Genomic DNA, 15,306 nt, shown 5'->3' with positions numbered 1-15,306 from the left:
GGAGGTGGTGCTCGATCAGGGTCCCCATGGATGGACAAAGGTTATCAGAGCAAGGAGGACAGTTCATCCTGAGCAGTGTGTGTGCAGGAAGGTGCTGTGACAGAGCAGGAAGGTCTGTGGCTCTTGATATGGATGTGGGCTGAGGGGATGGTTGGAATTGCTATCAGAGAAATGGGCTGTGTGCTAAAGATTTTGAACTTTATTTGAAAGTTATCTGGAGACAGTTTTAATCAAAAATGGTCACATTTGCATTTTAGAGTCTTCTTTCTGGCAAGAGGGAAAAGGATGCTTAAGAGAGAAATGAAAATGAAGGCATGCGGCAGGAAGAGAGGTGAGCCATGGGGCCATGTGAGGTGTGCAGAGACAGGACGATGAGCACAAAAGATATTAAGATCAAAACTGTAGACGTTGGTGATTGGGTTTGTTGCTTGTATCAGGGACAGGGAGACTCCTAGGTGTCTTTCTTGTTACACTGCCTGTCACCAGAATAGTGAGATCTGGAGAAGGGAGAGGTTTACAATGGAGAAAGGGGTGGCTTCACTTTGGACAGGTTGAGTGTAGGACACCTAGGGCACACGCAAGTAGGGAGCTGGAGCTGGGGTTTGGAGTGTGGAGACAGGAACAGGATGGAGCTGGACAGTTGAGAGTCACAAGCAAATGTGGCTGGGAGTCAACCAGCCAGGAGGAGTAGGAGACAGAAAAGGAGGCTGCTGAGGGAGCACTCCAGGAAAGGCCCACACTCGGGAAGGTCTGTGGACAGTCCTGACAATCAGCAACCATTTTGTGATAAGGAAGACCAGGAGAAAGTGGGTCACAAAATTACAGAAGTCAAAGAAATAAGAGTTGAGAGAGAGAGAGAACAGATGTCACAAAGTATTAAATGGCCTTAATGGATCAAGCAAAGTAAGTATAGCAGCGTTTGGGGGGATCAGCAACACGGAGGTCACTGGGGGCCTCCGAGAGGGGTGGTTGGCCGAGGGGCAGAGGTGGGAGCAGCAAGGACGTGGGGAGGGAGGCCCAGCTGACAAAGGAAATGCCAGTTTGGAGTGAGCTGTAGATTGAGTACGGGGTGATCTCTCTTCCAAGGCGCTTGGCTGAGAATGAAAGAGAGTGCATAGTTTACAGATATACAGGGTTTACCGAAGATACCAATTTACTTCTAGATCCTGGGATTCAAGGACATTTTAAAAGTTCACTTGCTTTATTTCCAGATAACTCTACCCAGAAGTACCCAGAAGACAGTAAAGTGGCGGTATAAAATGAAGACGAAGGAAAACCCATTCAAATTGAAAAACGTAAAAATAGCTAACGTAAGCAACCATACTGAATAAGATGCCAACAATCCAACTTTCCTTATACCCACGTGGTAAAGCGTGGCCTGCTGGCAGTGCTAGTAGGAGACAGTGAGCCAGTCCCTTTGCTGCCCGCCATGAACATAAGGATTCACAAAACTCTCACTGTGCCCTCTCAGGCAGCCCATCCATACTCTATTTTTTTTTTTTAATTTTTTTGAATTTATTTTTTTCATTTATTTATTTATTTTTTGGCTGCATTGGGTCTTCGTTGCTGCGTGTGGGCTTTCTCTAGTTGTCGCGAGCGGGGGCTACTCTTCATTGCGGTGCGTGGGCTTCTCACTGCAGTGGCTTCTCTTGTTGCAGAGCATGGGCTCTAGGCGCACGGGCTTCAGTAGTTGTGGCACACGGGCTCAGTAGTTGTGGCTCACGGGCTCTAGAGCACAGGCTCAGTAGTTGTGGCACACGGGCTCAGTAGTTGTGGCTCACGGGCTCTAGAGCACAGGCTCAGTAGTTGTGGCACACGGGCTCAGTAGTTGTGGCACGCGGGCTCAGTTGCTCTGAGGCATGTGGGATCTTCCCGGACCAGGGCTCGAACCTGTGTCCCCTGCATTGGCAGGTGGATTCTTAACCCTGCGCCGCCAGGGAAGTTCCTCCACAGTCTTTTTAAAAACCTACTTGGTTTCAGGTCTTTGTCCTCCCCTGTTCCAGTGCAAATTAAGCTCCTGACCTTCCCTCCGGCAGGGAGGGGCTGCTGGGTGTGAGGTGTCTCCTTGGAAGTCAGGAGCATCCCAAGACTGGGCTGCCAGATTCCCAAGGATTTGGGTGTGGTGAGGTGTGGCACTGAGCCCTAGAAATAGAAAAATATTCTCTTTGCAAACATTCCCGAGGGGGCTGGAACTCTCTTATCTACAGCTCCCAGATGCCAGCCTTCTGAAGTCACAACCTCTCAAACTTCTCTGACGTCCTTTGCCGACGGCAACTTCTTCCTCAGCCTTCCTACTAAGCAACGCAGGCTATTTCTAGTAGAGAAACAGTTTACAGCACCGTGCAGTGGTTAAGTGCACAGACGAGGGGACAGATTGCCAGGGTGGAAATCCCAGCTTTGCCACTTACAAGCTAAGTAGACTGACAGCTTGAACAACTCAGAGATGTCATTTTTTTTTTCCCATCTGTAAAAGGGGAAAATACCAGTACCTACCTCTCAGGGTTGTGGAAACCAACACACAGGTTAAGCGCTTACAGCAGTGCCTGACACATAATAAATGTTGCTATTATTTAGAAGGATTTAGGAGAGAAACACCTTGTACCCGGTTTGGAGGCAAATATGATGCCTTTCACTTAAAAGAGAATGTAATCTGGAAAATGTCCTGCTTGACTTAGTTGGACCAAGAGACACTTTTCCTCGGTGTTGGGAGAACATCTTTAGATGCCAAGTTTAATCAGTGGTAGGAACTTTGGGACCATCCTGGAAGAGGAAGGGGCTCTGATAAGGTCACTCATCACGTGGACGCAGAGCATGATTAGAAGCATGGCTCTTTGGCTTCATGGCCTGTGCCCTGTCTTTGCTCTCCTGTAGATAAACACATAGGTTTCAAACCCTGTATGTGTGTGCTTGTCAGGGCCTTGCCCTTCTCAGCAGTGGCCTTCTTCCTGGAAGAGTTTCTCCAAGTAGATTTCTTTTTCTGGAAACAGCGATGAATCCTTGGTTACAAATCCAGGATAAATAAACACACACACACACACACACACACACACACACACACACACACACACTCTAGACAATAGACTCTCCTTTTTGAAAAAGCACCCTTTAGTTAGTGAGCTGATTTTATTCAAGCTGCACCACAAATACAAAATCATTACCAAAATTCTGGGCTACCTCCTCCTCAATAAACCTTAAAAATAAATGTGCTCTGAATACTCAGAATTCACTTAAACTATGAAAAACTAGCATGACAAGTGCCATTTTCCCCAGCTGAGGTTCACCAGGGTGACCTTCAGAACTTGAAAAACTTTGATGTTTAGAGCAAAAGACTTTTACGTAAGTACGTGCATCTCATTCAATTGGGGTTTTCCCTTAGCGCGGACTTGCCCGATGTGCCGGAAGTAGGGCATCCAGTTCTCCCTTTATGAACATACCCACATTTTTGCCAAGCAGCTCAGAAAATGAACAGGAACCGCCATCGAGGAGAGTTGAGGAGGTGAGGGAAGAGGCTGTTAGCACACGGCCGGCCCATCCAATACCTGCCCTTTGTTCCAGGCTCTGCACTCAAACCTTCCTGGAATCCCAGAAAGACTTGGCCAACAAGCCAGCCTCGGAACTTCAGGCAGCCTCTCTGAGCCAGAGTTTACGTATGGATGGTAAAATTTTCCCTTCAGTCCAGCCTCATCATCAGTGAAGCTAGAGCTCTAGGTATATAAATGAAGCTAAAAATCTACGCATCTCTAAGAATGAGCAGAAATCATATTATTTTCAGAAGCCCTAGTAATACTGTCACTCAAATCCGTGGAGGCCAGAGGTGAGCAGAAAGTTACTCTTTAAATCAGAGGTTTCAAACGGTGACCCATGGGTGGGCAGTGTGTTACAGATGTTTCTGTCTGACTCACACACTGTTTAAAAGATTCTTAAAATCAGCTGCTAACATTTAAAAGGCAGGAGGTTTCATATGATTATTTGGATCCCCAACTTCCTTTACAAAATGACTGACTTTGGAGGCATTACATTTGTGGCCCCTGATTTAAATCTTCATGGAACAGAAACAAGACTTCCCTGGGAGTCAGGAGGCAAGGGTTCTAGCTCGACCACTGATTGAACAAATTGTTTCTTCTCTCTGGGTCTCTTTTCTTCTTCTTCTTCTTTTTTTTTTTTTTTTTAACAAAACAAGAGCTATCGTTGTTCTAAAACTATAATTCACTTTCTAGATAAGCAAAGCAAGTCCGACGGTAAAAAAAAATGACATAACTCCTCTAGAAATCACACCATACTCTGTACAGTTAGCCAGGTGGTAGAAGGTTTTAAAAAATGTTTCAGGGCTTCCCTGGTGGTGCAGTGGTTGAGAATCTGCCTGCTAATGCAGGCGACACGGGTTTGAGCCCTGATCTGGGAAGATCCCACATGCCGCAGAGCAGCTGGGCCCGTGAGCCACAATTACTGAGCCTGCGCGTCTGGAGCCTGTGCTCCGCAGCAAGAGAGGCCGCGATAGTGAGAGGCCCGCGCACCGCGATGAAGAGTGGCCCCCGCTTGCCACAACTAGAGAGAGCCCTCGCACAGAAACGAAGACCCAAACACAGCCATAAATAAATAAATTTAAAAAAAAAAATGTTTCAGTATATATATAACTGGTAACACAAAAGATTATCCAAACTATAGGCATCTGTATAAAAGCCATGGTAACTCAGAAAGAGGAAGCTATTTTTAAAGGAAGAAGTGCTCTGTCTCATGTACTCGGGAAGATGAAAGCTGCCCACCACCAGATGCTGAACATGCAGACGTGCCGCGTATCCATCTGCCATGGAAATTTCCCTATTTCCACATTCTCATCTTGTAGTTTTGAGGGTGAGCATGCCACGCCTCGGCCGTGGAGGCTTTCTGCTCCAGTGGCTTCAGACAAAGTTACCATTAACTCCCCAACCTGCAAAAAAATTATTTGACACAAAGGATTCCAAAATGTCCTCCTCTCCCCCTACAAGCCCACGAACAAATGGTACAGGAATGAGGTCAGAAAGGAATCCCCCGCCTACCAGGCCTCTGAATTCATTTACCTACCTCAGAGCCCATTCAGGGGAAGGGGTGGGACCGGGAACAAGAGCCCCTCGGAGGCCAAGTGGAGTTTGGGGGTCGAGCGCTACATTACAAGATCTGACAGGCCTTTGCCAGCCTTCAGCTTCTTTGTGTCTCTCACATAATAGAGAAACACAAACTGAGCAGCACACGATCTGTGGTTACACCCTTGGACAGAGCGCACTCTTTGCAAATGCTAATAGTATTGTAGCATCCTGTCACCCGGGAACACAAAAAAAGGATGTTGATTTTCACATGAACCAGAACAGGCCCATTGTACACAAGTTGGTGACCAACTTGTAGTATCTGCACATCAAAAGCCCAGCCAATCATAGGGTACACAGCTGGCGAACCGCACCAACCCGGGCGCCTGTCCCAGAGAACGAGATCCTAATGCCCCGTCCACCGCTACGGTGACAAAACATAGTGCTTTTGAGGTGAATGGGCCCACAGTCTCAGGATCCTGATTCAGCAATTAGTATAATTAGTAAGAACGTTAAGTGTCTCAGATATTTAAAAAGAGAAATCTGAATGTATGAAAATGGGCGTGGCTTCGTGCTCCTGCTGAGAGCCTTCGGTATGGCAGAGGCAGCAGAGGGCGGGGATATTCAATTAGGCACTCCTACTAGGGGGGATCTGATACTGGACTAAGGAACTCACGAGAATGTTGGCAGGGAAGTATTTATTACCTATTCCTATCCTAATGGTCCTGGGAAACTAGAAACTCTCAGGGCAAGAAAATTAAATAAAGAATATAAATGATATTCCTGAAAATAAACTTAGAGATTGTAAAGGCTTCTGTTAATAGCTTTCCCTTCAAGTGCTAAATTTATTAGAAATCAAAAGGCAGTCAAAATTTGGGAAAATAAATTATTCAATCAAGGTTTTGAAAACTGGGGTAAAAATAATTCTGCATCTTAACAGTTGGGCTAACTCAAAAAGAATTAGAGAATCTGTAGAGGTAAAATGGGAAAATTAACATGATTAACATGTTAAGGGAAAATTGCAGGGTATTCATTTTCACTCCTAAGGTCTGGGGTAGACCTGAGATTAGAGCCCCCTGAATCTCAGTATCACCTTGTCCCCCAGGGCCCCGGAGGAAACCATCTCTGCAGGGGTTTCTATTCTTGTGGTGCAACAGAAGCCTCATATAATTAGGGAAAACCATCCTAGGCCATTTCTGTAAAGTTAGCTCGACTTGCACTTTCTAGGTGTATCAGTGCCCTAATATACTCATAATTTTATAAATAAATTCATTTTCCTAGAAGTATATTTGAGAGAGAGCACGTTTTAGAAGTGCGTAGGCTTGTAACCAGATTTGTTTTCCAACTTAGACTCTGCTATTCACTGGAATGACCTTGGTTATTTAACTTTTCTGAGCTTATTTTCTCATCTATAAAAATGGAAATAATACTGCCCATGATAATGGATGCATAACACAAGACATACTGGTTCTTTGCTCTAGATTTAAGTTCTTTTCTTCAAAGTTTACAAGGAAAGTCAAAAACGTTTCACAGGATTAATCCTTGGCAAGATAGGATACTGACCATTAAAAAGGTTTCAGGGGGGTCTCTAGATAGATCCCCAAAGGCTCATGGCCAGCGACAGTACACTGTGTCCTGAGTCCTGCTAAGACCTTTATACAGGCTCTCACTCAGGGTGTGCTGCCACCCCTGCAATGGCCGTGACTGAGGCGGCTGTGCACCTTTTCTTCCAAAACACATCAAACAACGCCCCTCGCATTATTGCTGCTCATGGCGGTGGGGAGGCGGGTTCACTATCATTACTGGGTGTGTGCGGTGCTGTGCTGTGTTAAGGTAGAGTTGACTCCTGGTTTTCACTACATATACATTGATGGTAGACAAAAATGATATACATTCGGCATCCAGAGGGATTGGCTGTGAGCCAGGTGCGGTGGCACGTGCCAGCAGTCCCAGCTACTTGGGAGGCTGAGGGCAGGAGGATTGCTTGATCCCATGAGTTCCGGGCTGTAGTGCGCTGTGCCAATCGGGTGTCTGCACTAAGCTCGGCATCTGTATGGTGACCTCCCGGGAGTGGGGGACCACCAGGTTGCCTAAGGAGGGGTGAACCGGCTCAGGTCGGAAACGGAGCAGGTCAAAACTCCTGTGATCAGAGGAATTGGTTGTGTACCACTTGGAGCATCACTGACTGCAAGTGTGAGGACTTTTGACTTAAGCCCTCTAGACAAATACAGTTCTTAATGGAGAAATAGTAAGTATGGCATTTCGTTAATGACTCATGACGACTTCTGTGTTAAGATGTACGGAAAAGAGAGATTAAAAACAAAAATGGAACACAAACTAAGGGAGCCGAGAAATGGATAGGTTCATCCCTTAAGAGGTATATTAATTTCAATATTTCCTGGTAGCTGAAGCAAAGAAACAGGTGAAGGGCTTCCCTGGTGGTGCAGTGGTTGAGAATCTGCCTGCCAATGCAGGGGACACGGGTTCGAGCCCTGGTCTGGGAAGATCCCGCGTGCCGCGGAACGACTAGGCCCGTGAGCCACAATTACTGAGCCTGCGCGTCTGGAGCCTGTGCTCCGCAACAAGAGAGGCCGCGATAGTGAGAGGCCCGCGCACCGCGATGAAGAGTGGCCCCCGCTTGCCGCAACTAGAGAAAGCCCGCGCAGAGAAACGAAGACCCAACACAGCCATAAATAAATAAATAAATAAATAAATAAATAAATAAATAAAATTTAAAAAAAAAAACAGGTGAAGTCTTGAGTTCTCTTTGACAGAAGGGAAGCACCATATGCATTTGTCTGTAGTGGGAAACTCTGCTGGCACTGAATTATCTAGTAATCCTTACTTTAAAGCACTTAAGTGATAACAGAGACATGTCATTAGATTTTACTATTGCAAAAGGTACTGTGTATTTTGTCAAATAGGTGCATCATACAGTATTTGTCTGCGAAAGCCAAGGGCATAATACTAGATAAATTAAGAAGTCGGTAAAGGTAAGTAGTCGACGTAGTACTGCTTTCTGATGATTTGGCCTAATTCTCAGATAAACTTTATCAAAGCAAGAAGATGGAGTTAACCTATTCCCTACATACTTTCTCCCAAATGTTAGAGGTCTCACAAGCTTTTGGCAAGTGTTAGATCACGTACGCCATGAACATATTTTTTGACCAGTGGATAAAATTCTAATTTCCATGTTGTTGCTATGATTTAGTTACTTCAAGAGTAAGTAGCAGAACGGACATTCTGCTTGGAACTCTAAGGGGTGAAACTTGTATTCTTAACACAACCATAAGATATGCCTCTGTGGAGGCTGCTGACAGTTTCACTGGATCTTCAGTGAGGTCTATGGCCTACATTTTTTTTTTTTTTTTTTAAAAAGACTTTTTGCATTTTCTCAAATACTTGGATAGGAACCAGGCTATACCTGGGTTAATTAGTTAAAAACAAAGCAAAACAAATAATAAGAATCCTTTACCACAAAGAATAAGGAACTGATTAAAAACATTTAAAAGCTATAGTTACCCCCTATCAGTGACGTGACCCCAATGAACCTTAACACTGATCCCACAGAATATGAACAAAACACACAAGAAGGTCCCCTTTCAGAGGGCGATCATATACACTCTCTCATTGTCAAGCTGGTAACAACTCTCATTTCAAGATACATATTTAGCCCAATGCCTTATGATATATGTTTTTCTTACCCTTATTTTATAAAACTGTCTTCTTCGGGCTAAAGATCACTCACATTTAAACTGTCCTGACACTGTTCTGCTTTGCAATCTTTGACAACTTTTGGAGTACCTGTCTTAACTCTTAAGTTTTCTACATCTATCAACTTAGTCTAATATGTGCAGAAATTATGACTTAGTTATCACAAATTGGGTATTTTATTGTTTAAATTTTATTGAAACAATAATTATTACTTTAAAACACATTTTGTAATATAATTAAATAATGCATCTGTATTATTTACAAGCACATGGTAGCTACTTCACTTTGACAAAGATAACTAATTCTTCAGCTGAAAGTATTAGAAGAAAACACATAAATTACCCTATTAAATCTTCAGGAAGTAAATTCTTCAAACTTTCTTGACCTATGAAGATTTTGAACTTGAAGTGCACAAAGGATGAAAACAATTTAAAATGCAACTAGTTTCGGGGCCTCAAACTAGGATTGGTCTGTTAACGCTGACAAGTGAAATAACTGCTCATATGACTGAAATATGTTCTTCCTTACAAACCTTCTAAAGGAAGTCAAAGATTGTCTTGACACCTATTCACCAGAAATATACCACACTCCAGCTATTGTCTTCCACTTATGGAAGCAATCACGACTTTACAGAGTCTTTTCCTGGTTTTGATTTCAGCCAACCACATGAATCCTGGAGAAGACACACCCATGCTCTGCCTTATTTTACACATCTAATGATCACCAAATCTTTAATAAGCACCATTTATGAGCAAAGTTCTGGGAAGAATTATAAAATAAAAAATGGGAGTTCATAATCAGGTGGTAGATGGAATTAAGTGATCTTTGAGGTTCCTTCCAGCTCGAAGACTTAATGATGACTTGTTAGTAAGCCTCATATATGACTGAACATGTTAGCATCATTAATGAAAATGGTGGCCATGGGCTTCCCTGGTGGCGCAGTGGTTAAGAATCTGCCTGCCAATGCAGGAGACACGGGTTCGATCCCTGGTCCGGGAAGATCCCACATGCTGCGGAGCAATGAAGCCCGTGCACCACAACTACTGAGCCTGCACTCTAGAGCCCACGGGCCACAACTACTGAAGCCCTCGCGCCTAGAGCCTGTGTTCCACAACAACAGAAGCCACCACTATGAGAAGCCCGCGCACCACAATGAAAAGCGGCCCCTGCTTGCCACAACTAGAGAAAGCCCGCGCGCAGCAATGAAGACACAATGCAGCCAAAAATAAATAATTTTTTTAAAAAAAGACAGAAAATGGTGGCCATGGCAGCAAAATGCAATTAAAAACATTTAAAAAATATATTTTACCAAAGAAAATACCAAAATGTATTGACAAGTATCAAGACATGAAAAAGAGCATTGTTAGACCATGAATTACAACTGTGCAATGTGAGGCATGTGAAATTCAAGCATTCAAAGAAGAGCTACATTTAAGAGGCTTGTTAGACCATGCATTTGGTTATACTGTGGCGTCAAATTATTTCCCTAGGTGCACAGGTTTCTCTCTCTCTCCCTCATTAAAACAGAGACAACTTAAAAACTGCTCTCCAATAAGAGAATTATAACATGATTTCAGTATCTTTAATTACTCATCTACACAAATGACCTTAGATCAAGCACAGGCAAAATATAAATCGCGGTAATATCTACATATAGTGTGAAGGTTTTTAAAAATAATACAGAGTTCATTCATAGTGCACAAGTAAAAACAAGGTTAAGTTTTAAATATTTAAACACAAAGCATGATTATTCAAAAGGTAAGCATATTTATGAGCACATTTCTATACTGCTAAAGTTCTTGAAACCACAGCATATACCAGCTTAGAGAACTGAAATTAAAAAAAAATTACTTTGATTCCCTTTATTGGTAAACTAAAACACCATTATTTTTTTTTGCAGATAAATACCTCTAAAATAAATAAAAAATAAAATTATTAACTAGTTAAGGGATTTACCTTTTAAACCTACACTCTGAATCTTATCATCATGTGTAAAACTCCCAAACTATAAGGTCAGGAAACACCACTCTCTGCAATGTTCCCTACTTATTTTTACACTATTCATTTGCACCTGGAGGCTAAATAATTTGTGGGAAGGAGTCTGCTGGAGTAAAGCCTGGAAAGGGGGTATAATACAAAGAAAAGAGAATATAATTAAGCCGCTAAGAAAGGCTGATTGCTCCGCCTATAACTAAAGCTCAGCTGAACTATAATTCAACCGTGAAGCTGCAAGAACCGCTCGTTTCCTGTCATGATTTGCCTACACAGTTTGATTTTTTAAATTGATACCCGGACCGAGTAAATTTTAGATATAATCTACTTACAGTTGTTCAGTCTTCCATACAGAGCTTCGTTCATTCTATTCTTTGCAAATTCTGACATGAAAAACAAATGATTCCTGGTCTAGTTAGAATTTAACTTCTGTATATTGAATTTGTTTTTATTTGTTACATTTGTATACTTCTGTATAGTGATTTGTTGATATTTGAATCATTTGTAATTTCTGAACTACAGACACAATACACAGGGTTTACTGTTGAGAATCTGAATTTTATTTTTTTCTTTTAATAACATCTGCATTTAATAAATACCTGGCTTTTGGGTGGGGAGGGAAGCATGCTTAGTGTGAGACTAGCCATAAAGGAAAAAAATGTATAATCCATGAAAGAAGTTGTATTACTGAGGAGGACGGGGAATATCTGGACTCTAATGTGGGATTTTTAATAATATTTTTATTATCTATTTATATATTTAAATTACAAATACTGATCTCAAAGAAATGGAGACATCCATCCTCCCTCCCCCACACCTTTCTTAAATTTATACAAAGAGATGCAATAGTAGTAATGACTTAACATCAGCCTTTTTGCTTGGGCGAAATCTGTAGAAATACAGCTGAGGGCATTCTTCCCTATCCATAGCTCACAGAGATAAACACGGTCCTATTTCTTTTTTTCTTTATAAATAGATTTGTAGTTATAAAGTGGTCGTGTTTTACAACTGCAAAAATATTAATTAATAATTGCATGATGTTTGCTTCCGTGAGGGTGTTTACCCACTGGCCAACACTGGTTAGAGGGAGTTAACTGGTAAGGTCATCTCCTAACCTTTGTACAGGACACTGGGGAGCTCTACTCCCTTTCCATTCACCCACTATCCCTAGGTCTGAAGGATACAGAAACGTCCTTGACTACTCAGCTCCCAAATAAAGTATACTGCTACTAGCTGCTTAAAACTGGATCTACTTTTCTTACCAACCAGTTTAAAACAAATATTTCCTGAATTCTCAATTTCGGAAATATTTTGTGGTATCCTTTAACCTTGCATATTAAGTGTCAGATCTTGATAGAGATCACAATAAAGAATGTACTGATGTTAAATTAAAAAAAAAAAAAAAAAAAAAAAGTGAGGTGGCAAGGAAACTGTTAGCAGAACATAATTCCAAGAAAACTGTAAAATTAAGTAAACTGTAAAATAAAAACTGTCACACAATGGGCATTTTCATTAGAATAATAAAGGCTTAATGAAATGGCAGCAAAGAGCAGAGTTAAATGAGAAAGTCATTTAAAATAAAAAATGGCCTATTTCTTCGCTTTAAAGTCCTTTAGCCAATAAAACAATATTTATATAAAAAAATGAAAATGGTGTGAGGATATTATTGTAATTGAACCGTAATGAATTAAACAATATTTTTCTTTAAACATTCAGTAAGAGGTGGATGGTCAACATTACTCTAATTGTTGAAATAATTTCTATTTAAAATACAGTCTTATGAAAGGCTTTTCTCCTGAGGCCTAGCTGAAATGTTTGACAATGGCTGAAATTAGTCTAAATGAAGTTAGTCAATTGATTATTCTTAATCTTCCCTATCCTATGTCACAAACCAACAGCTCTGTCAAATGGTAAAAGAAACTGTTAACAAGAAAGCCTAGCTCAAGTATACAACATCCAAAATGAATGAATTTCAAATGGGTAGAGAGAGTACAAAAACATCAAGTGAATCAAATAGGTAAGCCCTTACTCACTTAGCTTCTAAGGCAACTTCTAAGCTGTCAATGAAGGGTTGAAATCTTTCACTGAATGTACGCGGAATTGTAATACAAATTAACCTATTTGAGGGGTTTTTCTGTTAACTCGCTTTCTTTCATGTGAAGAATATAAACTGAATTATCATGGTCAAATAGTTTCCGGATACAGAACATTACAGATACAGGCAACAACTCAGCAGGTTACCATCAATTTATATACAATTGATAGGCCTTTAGAAAATTGCCATCAGTTTTATTTCAAAACACCTAGCATTCTTTTTCTGGAAAAGAAACCGACGTGGAGAAACATCAGCTAATGAGTTAGTTGAACTAGTGCCACTACAAGTGAGACAACAAGCAGGAGAGCGAGTTTCTTATCTTCAAGGACTGAGTCCACTGGCCATACCAAGTTAAATTATCCCAATTTGTCGCCTGAATACAAAAAAACAGAATGTTAATGCCATGTCCACTGCTTTTCCATTGAAAAGGCAGCTGATGGTTAAAGTGCCTCTAACACGCATAAATTATTTTTATTCCATGACTTTATTTTATGTTTAGAAAGGTGGAAGAGCAGAAGAAAAAAAAAAAGGCAGGACAAAAGGCTCTGGAGTTTTCTTTCTTCAGATGTGTGCAGAGGTGATTATATTATGAGTAGGAGGTCTGTAAAAATAAACAGAATTTTCATTGATAAATTTAGGTCTAGGGAGACAAATGTAAAATTTCTAAGTAAATTTTACTACTGCATGATCATAAAAATGTTGAAGCTTAACTGCCTAAGTTTGCTAGTTTTATTAAATTTAAAATATCTACCACCAGAACAATATAAGATAATTTTATCAAACATGATGTATGAATCCAATACTGGACTTCATCTTCAGCAAGTATCAGAATAGGTTACTCAAAATGATCAGGCTGAGTAACTCCATGCATCTTAAAACTGTCATTGCAAAAGTATTCCTTAAGATGCTTGGTAACTTTTATTAAATGGTCAGAATGAAGCAAGGCTACAATTTTGCCAGATTTGTTCTTTTAAATGGATTTGCAGGATACAGAATAGATCATCTGTCCAATTCACAGATACATGTAACAGTTCGGGGCATAGAGAGTAGAGACAAGTAGGGAACAAAGAAAGTTGGGACTATTTTCCTGTACACAGCCGGCCTCATAGGACTGCCCTGGCCTGCAATTGAGACAGACACTCTGGCAGGAAAAGGCATGTTCCCAGCAGCAACAGTAACTCCAGATGTCACACTGATCAGCTTAGGGAAGTGACAATGACTGTTCCGTAAAACACTGGTTGGCTTTGGGCTACCTTATTTCATTGAAAAGACAGAAACATACCTTGTATTTTTAATGGGGTTTCTGTGAATTTTTCCCCAAAAAAACCATATGTGTAAACAAAGACATCAAGTAAACTGGTGTTTATGAAGAGCATCTCCAAATCCAGAAGACTCTCAAACTGTTTCTAACATTAACTACTGATAGTAATTATGATGATGAGGAAGACATCGTAACACTTTATGGTTTTAAAAGAAAATTTTCATACATTGAAGTTGTATAAAACATTTACAAACAAAGACACTTAAAAACACTGAATTATGTTTGGTCGGAGTTAAAGATGAATGATATTTAGTTTCTAGATATATTTTTGTATACATCCATACACCAGTCTTAACTTATGAAAGAGACAAACAAACAAAGTAACAAAGCATTATTCTAAAGCTTTTAACTCCTTCCTCTCTCATTCATTGCTGGTATACTGTTCTGAATGATGTTGGTCTGAGCTGTGCTTCCCTTCCTAGCTTGCTTTCTCAAATATATCGCCCCTACACCAGAAGAAAGTAGGTAGTCTGATTTAAGGGCCTTTTCTGAACAGAATACACCTAGGGAGAGAATGAATCTTTCACATTTCTACTCCTTTCACTTCTGACTGTGTTGCAGGCTGCCTATAGTGTAAGGCTCACAGATAAAGTGAGTAATTAAATACTTCAAATTAATGATAAGGTCTTAATTATAGCATTTTCCCTTTCTCAACTTCTTCTATAAAAGACTTACTAATTATAATTCTTCAGCAATAATTAACAATTAACTCCGCTACTAAGAGAAGTCTTCAAATATACAATATTTTATTGGGAACTGCTTAAAATGCCAGACTACAGAATTAAACAAGAGCCCATACATTCAGAAGAGTCCTAAATTCTACAGCTATCTAAGTTACTTTAAATTGAAAAATGGTTTATTTAAATGTTTTTAAACATTGAGAATAAGATTAAGAAAAATTGTTAAAATTTTTAGTCAAAACAAATAAAAAGCTTTGCAAGTGATCATATACACAATTATCCATTGAATATGAACAATGAGAAATAAAACAATGAGAGCTACAGCTCAATTCTTCACATACAGAAACTCTATGAGCCACCTGCACACTATTAAATATCTTAGCTTTATTCACCTTTCTTCTGTTCAAAGAGTTCTAGAGGATATTTTTAGTTTAGCCACAAGGC

The 15,306-nt window shown here is 40.6% G+C and overlaps 1 protein-coding gene across 4 annotated transcripts in view; it reads right to left on the bottom strand.

The window, feature by feature from the left end:
* Positions 1-13,326: 13,326 nt before the first annotated feature.
* OPA1 (OPA1 mitochondrial dynamin like GTPase) overlaps positions 13,327-15,306 on the bottom strand; it is a 92,676-nt gene continuing 90,696 nt past the window's right edge. For all 4 annotated transcript variants that reach the window (XM_068546453.1, XM_068546455.1, XM_068546454.1 and 1 more), the window contains one exon: positions 13,327-13,462. The gene's annotated coding sequence lies outside the window, so the exon portion shown is untranslated. The remainder of the gene's footprint in view (positions 13,463-15,306) is intronic.

Source organism: Eschrichtius robustus, chromosome 6 (assembly GCF_028021215.1).
Source record: "Eschrichtius robustus isolate mEscRob2 chromosome 6, mEscRob2.pri, whole genome shotgun sequence".
Classification (NCBI taxonomy): domain Eukaryota; kingdom Metazoa; phylum Chordata; class Mammalia; order Artiodactyla; family Eschrichtiidae; genus Eschrichtius; species Eschrichtius robustus.
The sequence above is the reverse complement of the archived record's forward strand: the minus strand, read 5'-3'. Positions and strand labels throughout refer to the sequence as shown.